We start from the raw sequence: 12,139 nt of genomic DNA on the forward strand, positions 1-12,139 counted from the left end.
CACCTCATTTTTTTCCCATCCCTCCCATTAGTCACTCTTCCTCACTCCTTCTCTCCCTAAGCCTGCAAGGTGATAATTGCAAAGATCCCAAAAGAACAATCCTTTCTGTTTTTATTTGCGGCAAAAACTATCGTTCCCCAATGCCCAACCCTGACATTTGGTATGCAAATACAAAACCACGCTTGCAGCTAAAGTGAAAGCGAGACACCAGAGTCACCTGTGTTTTGTGAAAAGAGCCCATGACAAAGACGTACAATATAACAACCGCACCCAAAAACCACATCTCACACTACTCTTTTCACTAGCTTGCATGCTCCATTTGTTTTGTAATATGCTAGCTGACAAAGTATAATGCTAAACCGCCAGCTTTGGCATGAGTATATCTCCTCAACTCTCTCACTACGTCCCTTTCCAGCTGAGTCTTGGATAAGGTCATACTCTTGAATGATCACTTTTCTGTGGAAAACCTATCTCACCTTACCTAACCTATTTCCTGGTTCACCAGCACTAAGCATATTTGAGGAGACAGGTCGATATGCATATATACAAAGCACGCAAAAACTCCACCTCGAACAGATTGCTATGGCTCTACCTTGGGTCTACCCCATGCCAGTATCCATTAGCAAAGAGTAGGCACTTCTCGAAAGGCTTCTAATTTTATAAAATGAACAAGGAAGGAAAATGTGGAGCACAGCGAACTCTGAAAAGGAGGAGGCGGGGTGGGAATAATTTTGTTACAATACGATCATCTTTAAGGAATCTCCATTAATGGAGTCAAGTGGCCGATCAATATGAAGACTGAGTGCGGGTGAGGAACTGCAGCGGGGGTGGTTTCCCTACAATTGAAGGAATTCAGAAAATCCCACTTTAGATAAAGGTTGATCATCACCTCTTTGCCTTGCAAGACAAACACTGGCTGATAAAGGTCAAACTTGTAACAAGGGCTTACCGACAAATGTCCTTGGTTAGGGAAAAAAAATTACAAAAAGCTGATTTTCTCATCACTGGAGGATTACCTGACCCCAAAGGGAAAATGTTTGTCTTGAACATATACTGATATCTTGGCGCAGTGAACTAGGAAGAGAAAACAATGACATTTTTGCTAGTTTGGGTTATACATAGTGTGAAACCATTTCGATCCGCAATAAATAATAGATTCCAACAATAACCTAAGATGCCTGTGAATATTCTCATCCATCCAAGATAGTTTCATTCTCAAGGCATTGAATCTCTCCCCAAACTGAACTATTCTGGATATCTGAGACCTTTCGCCTCACATCAGCGGAGTCGTCATCGGTTCATGCAAGCCTAGGAGGGAGAGCACGAGCCTGGCAAGCCATTCAATGCTCTGAGAACAGATGCACGTAATCAATTACAGGGTTAATTGATTGTTGAGGATTCTAACATTTGGCTGCAACCGCCTGCTGAATCATCTTTCAGCAACTGAGACAAATGAGTCAACTAGTTTGTGGCCTGAAGGAGAACAAGAAATCCATCTAACGAAGTTGGGTCCCATCCTCACTACGGCACAATTTGTCACGGCAGCACTGCCGAATACAACAGATGGAAACAAGAGTTAAGAACATTCACGAAAGGATAACCTCATCAACCTCTCTTTCGTGAATTGAAGTGTTAAATTGACACACAGGCTGGTGACGTTAGCACAATGTGTTTCTCTCTATTTTTCTACCGTTTTTGTATCGGGACCGTCTCTAGTTCATGGCGACATCATATGTGTCACCAAGAACCAGTAAGACATATGGACTTTAGGTTGTTTTCCCTTGTGTGGTGAGGTTTCTATTGTTATCATACTTCTTGAATTTTAATTACAGTACATGTTCCGGCTCAAACGCACGCACATTCCGCATTCCAAAAAAACACGTTTAAATTCCATGGTTCCACAAACATGTGTTCTCCTGAAACTGCCAAACGCAACACTACCCACTATAAACGATGACGCACTGCTCTCTTTTTTGATAAAAACCAAGAAACTCTGGTGTGGGCCAGAAATAGAGCAAAAGGGCGTCTTCTTAAAGTATGACAGCAAAGAGCCATTTTAAGTTGAAATGTCAACCACATGGTACTAAACACCGATGACTGCATTGGAGGAATCAATCACTCATCATGTGCTTCCACAACAAACTAACCTTTAAGTAAATACGTGACGCAGATGCTTAAAAAAAAAAACAGCGAGCATGCATTACCATTAGCTCGTAACATGTTCAGTAGCAATTCTTCTAAAGTCTGCAGAAAAGTCACATGATCAAATGTGACATAATGCGACAAGCGCAGGGTGTTGTTGTGCACGTCGATATAAACTAACACGTGGCAAGAATGAGTTCATGTTACTTTAGGATTCAACACATCAACATCAACAGGGCTTTGTGACTGTAAATTCTGTAATGTGGGATGATTCATTTGGTCCCGATTCTTTTCTTCTTAATTTGCTAATTTCATAATTGCGCTAGGAAGGACAAATACATTTTATTCTGCCTATTTGATCAATACAGAAAGCGGAGTGCCAAGCTCAGCCTTGAGCACACAATCCATTCAAATCTTGCCTTCCTTCCATTTTAATTACGCACCCTGAATCAGGCGTCCATGACACATCACGCTGCCAAAACGGCTGCAGAAAAAAACATGACAATCGTGCAACACAAATTTGATCGTGGCCCTGTGTGTACGCATCCCTCAATTTTCCCACACGTAAAATACTAATATTCGACAACAGCACCAGGCTTCAAAGTCGCACACTTACTGAGATCCTGAGCTTGATCCTTTCACAATTCAAAAGACAGCTCACATATCATAGGTCTTCCCCTCTTACATTCAATAGCATCCATTTTCAGGCCGCGCGCGACATGAAAAAAAGTACCCTTGCAATGTGCAGTGTTCACCACAGAACCACTCTTTAAAACAAGACCACGGAAAGTTTGAAACTTTCCCGCTGTCCCCTTTACTGGTACTTTCCTCCAAGTTTTTAGTTGTAAAAAGAGGCACCTCTCTTTTGGATGCACTTCCACATAAACTTGTGTACCCATCCGGCAGCAATAGGCCAGGAGAGTGATTATGCTGTGCAGTTTGCAGGCATCTGGCCGAGTCCTTATCACGATGGAAAAATGTCTCGGGGCAAGCCAGTGTTATCCCTACTCCAGGGCCGATACTTCCTCATCTCGACCTAAACTGCGCCTGGTGCGTTCAAGCAGCGCTTCTCATTGATGGCGGATTACAGAAAAGTGATAGGTTCATCGGCCATCTGTTCGACACCTTTCACATGAAGAGAGCTGGACCGCAGGCTGTTTTTCTTTCAATACCGTGCAGCTTCTTCTACACTTGAACCATGTGGGCAGAATTAAGGCATTTTTCCCCCATGTCTTTAATCTGTCGAGACCAGTGGTTCTTATCCTGAGTTCGATCGAATCCAAGGGGCTTGGTGAGTCTGTCTCAGGGGTAGACACACGCAACTCAACATGTTAATTAGTTATGACACGCTCGTTTGGCCATCACTGGCTGCAGATGATCACATGACATTGCTTGTCCAATCAGTGGGGTGGGAAATTTAGGCCGCTTAGTAGTCACGTGTGACTGTCATGATAGTACGTTGTACAATGAAATGGGGAAAAAAGTATAGTTATCTCTTTTAAAAAAATTACTTTTTTCAGTTTTTAATAAATGTGTTTTTTAATATCGTGAATTTGTAATATACTGTATACATACAGTATAGATTTCTTTTTCACTCATCAAGGGTTCAGTGAATGTCCATAATAACTGGTTGGGTTCGGTACCTCGAAAAAGGTTAAGAACCACTGGTCTAGACATTCAAAGTGGATATCTCCTCACTCTTGCATCAATTTCACTTGGCTGCAGTCCAAGGAGAAAGCCTCAATTAATTCAAGCAAATCACACCTCCACAAAGAAAACAAGTTTTATTCAAAATTTTAAAAGTGACTTATACAAGTAGCATTTATTTTGCTATTGGGTGCGAGAGGCTACAATTATGTGCAATGGTGAGTAAATAGTCACCATGTCAAAAACAAGGAAGAAGCTGAGCAACAATTTCACAAAGGTGACATTCCTTCTTGGTGAGGTTGGCGACATTAATTCTTTGCGCTTCGGCCCATTAGCGAAACATGCACGAGGTCTTTCTCTTTGGTCCAGCTGGCTGTAGAGCACCAATACAGGGAGGCTGTTTGGACTTTGACCTTGCAGCTTGCAAGGAGACACCATTTGTGCTCCTCTGCTTCCCGTCAAAGAAAGATTGAGGACAAAAGAAACTGCTAAATATTCATCCCCTGCCCATGCTGGTCGAGAGTTTGGCGCATGACCTCATAATATGTGCATGAGAGCAAATTTTCCAGGTGCTGTTTTGCTTTTGATTCATGGTTATTACTCCCCCTCCAGTTGAAACAAATGATCTCACAACTTGTGCAATTATTAGCTCAGCTCAATTTGATTTGCTTCACGAGCAATCAAATTCATCACATTGATCTGCCCATTTCAAGAGCTTATGACAACAGACAACAAGCAGCTTTGTGCAATTAGATCAGTTAAATTTGACAGTGAGATAGCTGAGAAAGCCAACATTGATTTTGTAGAAGTAGAACCGGGGAACGTTTTGAGCGTAGCTCCCCCACGGCCGTACAATATGGAATGTATCCGACACCTGAACGATATCTCGCAAGTCACACAAAAACCCTTTCGTATCAAACCTCAAAGAATTAACTGTTTAACCATACGCAGCATCACTCGTGACTTAAAACCGCACAGCACAGTAGGCAAGGGCTTTATGATGGCAACGGTACTTTGACCAAAGAATTCCCTCTTCTTTATAACAAGGTGCAACTGAACGCAGCAAACGAGGGAAAGCCATGTCAACCAATTGGTCGACAACATTACTAGAATATCTGAACATGTTGTGCAGCATTGTGGCTTGATTTGTCATGACATTCTGGGGTGGGGTGGGGTGTCGGGGGGGTGCATTCCCACAAAAACAAATATCTCTGGTATCTACCGTGTGAACTAAAAAGCCTTGGAGAGATCACATGCCTGTAAATGTTCATGGCTACCCGTGATGCCACAGCACCTGCAGCAGAGGAAACTTTTGACCGAGACAGAGCTCATGATGGCCTCCTCCTGTACTTTACCTTCTTGACGGTCGGACATAACTATGATGAACTTCTAAGCCGGCAACAGGAAACCACATTTCCAATTTCATGATGGTTTGATGAGCTCAAAAAGCCAAGGATTCAAAAGGACTCGCACCTCCACCCTCCTTCCACTTGAGCAAAAGCATACATAAATACTCAGGGATGAGCGAGTAATGAAACTCAGTATTGGATTCGGACCGATGCCAGCCGTATTTCAACGCCCTTAATAGTGGCTGCCGATTACCGGCCGCCGATCTCTGAAGACCAAGAAAATCTGATATTGAATAAATTCTGCTCACCACGATTCAACCATGTAATTTGGAGTACAAAAGTGTGTTTTCATCACGCCAAACACCATGGAGAAGGATTGCGCGCACACACACAATGGATGAGTGGAGAAGTGCATGTGCCATGCTGTATGTGCGCCCATCTAAAGTGTGGCTTTGCCTTGTTAAAATAAACAGGCAATTATCTCAGTAAAACAGTTAAGATTTTGCAAAGGAGGCTGCATGATTGATGAAAAACCTCGGTGGGTACATAGTTTAGATTCCCTCTCAGTGACATGCTACCTCCTTAACATTGCACATTAGTTACAATGCAGCAATTTTCAACTTGCTGCATTGTAACTAATCCTTCCTTTTACCCGTTCCAATAAAGCAAGAACCTACTGTTCTCTGTTATACTTTTTTATCGTGTGAAAATGTAATTACGAGGAATACTATATATAAAATACATTTTGGTTTTAATTCAAAAACATCGACACTAATTTACATGCTCGTTGTACATCGATGTATCATCATATGTAAAAAGAAAATTTCATATTTTTGCTTCAAAATGAGACTGAGGGTTGAACAATATGGCCTAACATTCATAGAATGGGGTAAATTGAATGCCTACGCAGTAAGTGTACCTATCGTGATACAAATGTAACTGTAAAAAATTAAAATGAAGTATCTTGATTAAATATATGAAATCATATACTTTTAACCTTATGAGAGCCCCATCCTGGTTACTTAACTGATATATTTCCGGGTTTGGGGGGTATGCATTTACTGTGTTGCTGTTGGCTACACGATTATTCTCACCGTAGACATTGAATGATAAACCTGTTAATTTGCAGTTCACAGCTGGTTGCACTCCGTTTGAACAGGGCTCCAGCCAGACCTTTGTGAAATGTGAACTGTACACGGAAGCACTTTTGCTGGTGTTTGGTGACACAATATTACCTTACCTTACTTACGTACGAGAAGAGGACCTGCACACAGGAGAATAATGTTTAGCAGAGTCGCGCCAGCTAGCAAATTCAGCTTGTAACCTCTGTGCCCCCCCCCCCCCCCCCCAGTTCGCGAACAGCATCTCGGAGCTAATTGGTGTGCATGTCCTGTCACGAGTAGCATGTCATTTCTGATTGGTGAGCAGTTGTGCATTGGTAGGAAGGGGACGCCGTTTGTGTGTGAGATCGTTGCTACAACCGACTGCTGGTCAGACAGGAAGGCTCCCAAAAAACAAAGCTTTTGACCATTCACATGACCACCGTTGTCTGGAATTGTGATTTGGCTGCCAAAATGATCAATCGTTGGGCACTATTGCACATTGTACAAATTCCTTTAAAACAAGTTTTACTACAATATAATTTGAATGGTATTGTTCCTCGTGATATCGTTAATTATTATTTTTTCTTTTTTGGAAAAGGTAAAACAAAATTCTATAACAATATCAGCTGATATGAAATACTTACAGTATATAGTGATCATTTTTTTTCACATCGTCCAGCCCTGTTTTCAAACTTCATAATGTCATAGTATCAGTTGAACCTATTTATTTTGCAATTCAATTTATTTTGAACTAATACTAAAACTCGCAGATGTCTTAATTGAATTTTGCACTTTTGTTAACTTATTTCAAATTAGTCCAATATTCAGAAAGAGTGTTTTATTTTATAACTTTCTATTGTTGAATAACTGCTCGGAGTTTTGTACGAAACAAAATGTCTTTCTTTAAAATGATCCTTCATCGTTTATTTGAGATTTTATGCATCAAAAGTTCTTATGGTATTGGTTACTTGGTATCGGTAAGTACTCAAGAGTTGAGTAAGTTTGTCAGAGAGTGGTATGTAACATCCCTAAAAAAATCCTGCTGTAGAGTCCCAATATGAAATGATGCTTCAGTAAAGGTTCTTCCTGATTTTTTTGGAAACCATTTGCAAAGGTTTTTATTGAGAACAGAGTTCCACGTGGAAAGCACAACAAGCCCTCCTCCTCACAATTTGGTTCAGAACCTAGAAGTGATTAAAACTGCTAAGACTTCAGTCTGCTTAAGTAGCTTGGTGTCCTCTACAGAGCGAGATTATCCCAGTACTTGATTTGGGTTCGGGGGAGGGGTTATATTTGAGCCCTAAGAGAATACAGCCAGCTGGTAGAGCATTAGCATTTCTCGTATTAACTCCACAGGTGTGTTTTGCGTATTATTTGTATTTATTTACTTACTTACTTATTTGTGACACCACCAGAGAATTGACAAATACGGTATACATGCTCCTCAGTATGGGACAATAGATCAAAAGTAAGAATAGAATGTACACCAAGCAGCCATGCTATTAATATTGATGTTTTGAATGACGCAGCAAAATTCTTCCACTTGTACGACGGTAAAGAAGGTTGAATAAAAAAATTTTAAAAAAAGATGAAACCCCCCAAACCAGATTGCCTTTAGCAACCAAGAATCAAGTTGTGAGTTGTTTTATTGTATAGGCAGCTTTTTGTACTAAATCTTATCTATTTGAACGGTGGTTAAAAATGTTACAGAATTGCGTGCACAGTTTGTTTATGTTTCATGATAGTTCTGCCATTACCACCAGACAGCTCAGTTTGATTTTGTTCAGCCAACTCTGATCGCTTTACAAAAGGTATTTACTATTCAGAAATAGTAGGAGGCTTATGCAAGTTCACCATATGGGCCAAAGAGGACAATAGAGAAGAGTTCATATTGCCGGCTCGAGTAAAATAACCCACTTGAGTGGCCCATGGAGAGTGGAAAAGAGTGGAAAGAGGTCTTTGTTAATGGCAGTGCAAATCACGCTAACAATAAATGTCCCTTTGTCAAAGGTTACCACATTTGAACCTTTTTGCTTCTCAAGGTAGTGCTGATTCTAAATGGAAAGGTGCCAATGCAAGACTGTTTTAAGTTTCTTTATGAATGATGGCTTTAGGGAGGGAATTCTATACAGTGCGATGAATCCCAGTAAATGCGTGTGTAATTGCAAACTTTCAACCTGGGTGTTCGCATCAACAAAAGAATAACTCACCCATTTTTTGTGTGATTACTGTAAAGAAAAATAAACTGATTAGTACACAAGACGAACGGGAAATTTGTCGAACCAATACTGACAAAATACAATCAAATACGTCACACTACAGTTAATACTTGATCACAGGTCATCACATCCGAAAGCTACAAAAAAAAAAACTATATTCAGTATCATATTATTAGGACAATGTGTACAGTATTGAAATAGGCACATCATCAGTATACTATGCCTTTGATAAAATGTTTGATTTAAAAAAAAACAGAACACAAACATCGACCCCAGCATCATGTGTGTTGTAGAGAGTGCGCAGCTGCCTCCAAACACAAACATGACAATTGTAAACCAACGAAAAAGACGCAGATAAACCAATGATGAAGTGCTGAGCCACATTCATGCTGAAACACATTATGAACCAAAAATAGGGCATGAAGCGAGGTAAATATTTCTTCCCAAAATCTGTTCAGAACCTGAATTGTTTGTGAAGTGGGGTGCTTATGAGCCAAAGTACACGTTTTTTCTTTCTTTATAATAGTGTTTCCACATATTTCTACATTCCATCATATGCATTTGTAATCACACACTAGTTTAAAAATAAGCCAAGTATAATTATAGTTTTGGGGCTGGAATGGATTAATTGCATTTCCGTGCATTTCAATCAGAAAAATTATCTCAATTTATAAACATTTCAGGTTAGAAACTGCCTCATTAACCGATTAAGTTCTTCCTCTCTATTTTCATCTTTTCTGTTTTCAGTTTATCACCACAGCCAAGTTGTATCACTTACTTGACTATAGTACCGTTATAATATAATATAATATATTCATTCATTCATTCATCTTCCGAGCCGCTTGATCCTCATTAGGGTCGCGGGGGGTGCTGGAGCCTATCCCAGCTGTCTCCGGGCAGTAGGCAGGGGACACCCTGAATCGGTTGCCAGCCAATCGCAGGGCACACAGAGACGAACAACCATTCGCACTCACACTCACACCTAGGGACAATTTAGAGTGTTCAATCAGCCTGCCATGCATATTTTTGGAATGTGGGAGGAAACCGGAGCACCCGGAGAAAACCCACGCAGGCACGGGGAGAACATGCAAACTCCACACAGGGAGGCCGGAGCTGGAATCAAACCCGGTACCTCTGCACTGTGAAGCCGACGTGCTAACCACTGGACTACCGGGCCGCCTAATATAATATAATATAATATAAAAATGTCTATATATATATATATATATATATATATATATATATATTATAAAAACCTGTAACCATTGTAAATAGCACGGCCACCTTACGCTGTGTTTTCTGTGCTATTGCTAATGTATTATATTTATTCTACAAATATATTGCTAATGCTATATTTTATATTGCACTTATATTGAACTGTGTAGACTTCTTTTCTGAAACATTTATTTTGTGCAATGAAATATTTTATTCCCCCACCCCCTTTTGCTACTGTAGACTGCAAAATTTCCCCAGTGTGGGACAAATAAATGTTATGTTATCTTATCTTATTATTGTGACAGCAGGGAAGTGTTTATTTCCAGAAACACAAATGAGACACATGTTGAGGCAAAGCTGAAATCATTATCACAACTGTGAGTCAGAGGTTAACAAAAGTGCTGTTAATGAAAAAATATTTGGGGGGAAAGTTATTTTGTAGTTGAAAAAAATTTGAATTGCATAACATCATTTCTTTGCATTGTAGTATCAAATGGAATTGAATGGAATTTCGTTGTGTTGGATCAAATTGAGCAGAATCACACTGCATCATGATGGGGGACGGGGGGAGTAGCAATTGCTGCTCATGTAACTAATGTATCGAATCGTTGGTGGTGCATATCTGCCACAACACAGGGATGCACCACCCTAATTCATAGGCCATCTTTCGTAAGTGATGAAAACGGGTGTAAATCACAACTTATTGGAAATGTTGCAAGAGCGTTGTTTGAGCAATCGCCTTTCCTATAGATACAACATTGCGATTGTGAGCATCACATGTTGAAAAAACAGGAGCGACTTTCCAGTCAGGGACCAAAACTCCATCCGTCCCTTCCTCCACTTGTGTTTTCATTCACAACAGCAGAGCTCTGACTAACACGGCGTCAAATGTTACGCACAACTTAAACAAAGAGCTTGCCGCCACATAAGCACTTTTAAGTCAGTGGACAGAGATAATGGCACTATAATACACTTAGTGTGATCAAAATAGTGCGTGGATGAGCGCCAGTCGCACTGACGCAGGCTGTTTGGGGGACGGGGGAGGGGGCTTCCAAAAAAGCACCACGCCGCTGGACCGAGGCTAACCGATGCATGACACCTTTCTTCCGTAGCTTCAAACCTAAAAACGTGCCCTGTATTTACTACGCGGTAAAAACACACCAACCCTCATCAAATCTCGTTGCGTCGTTTTCGGCCGCGTACTCCGTAGCGCGAGTTGGTGCCAAATTAGGAATTTAAACTCACACTTTTGTCTTGTTTCATCGCGGTTAGACGTCGTCCGACAGCCGTGCACAATGAATAAGTTTCATCCAACTTAGCAGCGCTTCGTTTATACGAACGTCAATTGTGAGAAGGGCGCAGCGTACGATAAAAAGGGAAAACAATCACAGCGATTGCGAATCGAAGGTAAAATGAATGAGGGAAGGTTTAGAAAACGTAACCCTCACCTTTACTGACGCTCGGCTCGGCTCCGAGAAATCCCTGCAGCAACTTGCTCTTTCCCAGTTTACACACCGATGTTGCTTAACTCGAGGACAGCCAACTAGCCAGCTGTGACTGACAAGCACATTCAAAGCGAGGAGAGGGAGAAAAGTACAACTTCCGCTCCATGCTTTCAAAATAAATCAGTCAATGAACTGGAGAGTCACGATAACGATCACTCTTTCATTTTCCGAAGAATTTATCTGATTATATTACATGCAATCCAATATGACATCGTTCCGAGATTATGTTATCAGGGATACTTGAAGTTTACATCTCGAAAATAACGTAGTAGGTTTGTGAACCGACCAGGAACCGACCAGAATTTAGGCCTAAACTACAATACATTGATTGGGCTGTACTAGGAGTTTTTTCCCTAGGTATCTGTACACTACTTTACTCGAAAGCATTATTTCTGTGACATTTAAATTTTACTCCCTACATTTGAAAACATCATTCTACTCCTCACCCTACAAGAAAAATGCTGATTTTTTTCAGTTTGAGACGACGACTAGGTGTGACATTAAAAAAAGTAAAGTCAGTTGAGGTTGATTGATTCATCTTTCATTGATTGATTAATGGAAGTCGTGGACTAAAGCAACACAGAGAATCGGAATCAGGGAGCAGTGACAATAACGCAGCAATCCAAACCGTTGTCTTTTAAAGGTCCCATCCCACATTAAAAAAAATACTTGATGTCCTTTTGTGGGTTTGCATGATAATTTAGTTTGAAACGAGGAAGATGGCCCCTTCATAAACGACTTTTATTGGTCAGAAATTGCTATGAGTTTGAACAAACCGTTTTCTCATTAAATATTAATAAATATTCGATATGTAAAATTGTTGCTCCAGTGGGTCATGGTTCTCCTTAATTTGATATTGAAAACATTAAGAGCTGTGAGTGATGCAATAAATAAAATGATTGCAGCTGTACGAAGAACTAAATGTGTCGCAAAGCCAAATAATTAAATGTCCATGGTGG

General features: G+C 40.5%; 1 protein-coding gene across 1 annotated transcript in view; it reads right to left on the reverse strand.

Moving 5' to 3' along the window:
* slc45a3 (solute carrier family 45 member 3) overlaps nucleotides 1-11,269 on the reverse strand; it is a 30,924-nt gene extending 19,655 nt beyond the window's left edge. The window contains exon 1 of the mRNA XM_052061720.1: nucleotides 11,124-11,269. The gene's annotated coding sequence lies outside the window, so the exon portion shown is untranslated. The remainder of the gene's footprint in view (nucleotides 1-11,123) is intronic.
* Nucleotides 11,270-12,139: the final 870 nt, after the last annotated feature.

The sequence above is a fragment of the Hippocampus zosterae genome, chromosome 3, assembly GCF_025434085.1.
Source record: "Hippocampus zosterae strain Florida chromosome 3, ASM2543408v3, whole genome shotgun sequence".
Classification (NCBI taxonomy): Eukaryota; Metazoa; Chordata; class Actinopteri; order Syngnathiformes; family Syngnathidae; genus Hippocampus; species Hippocampus zosterae.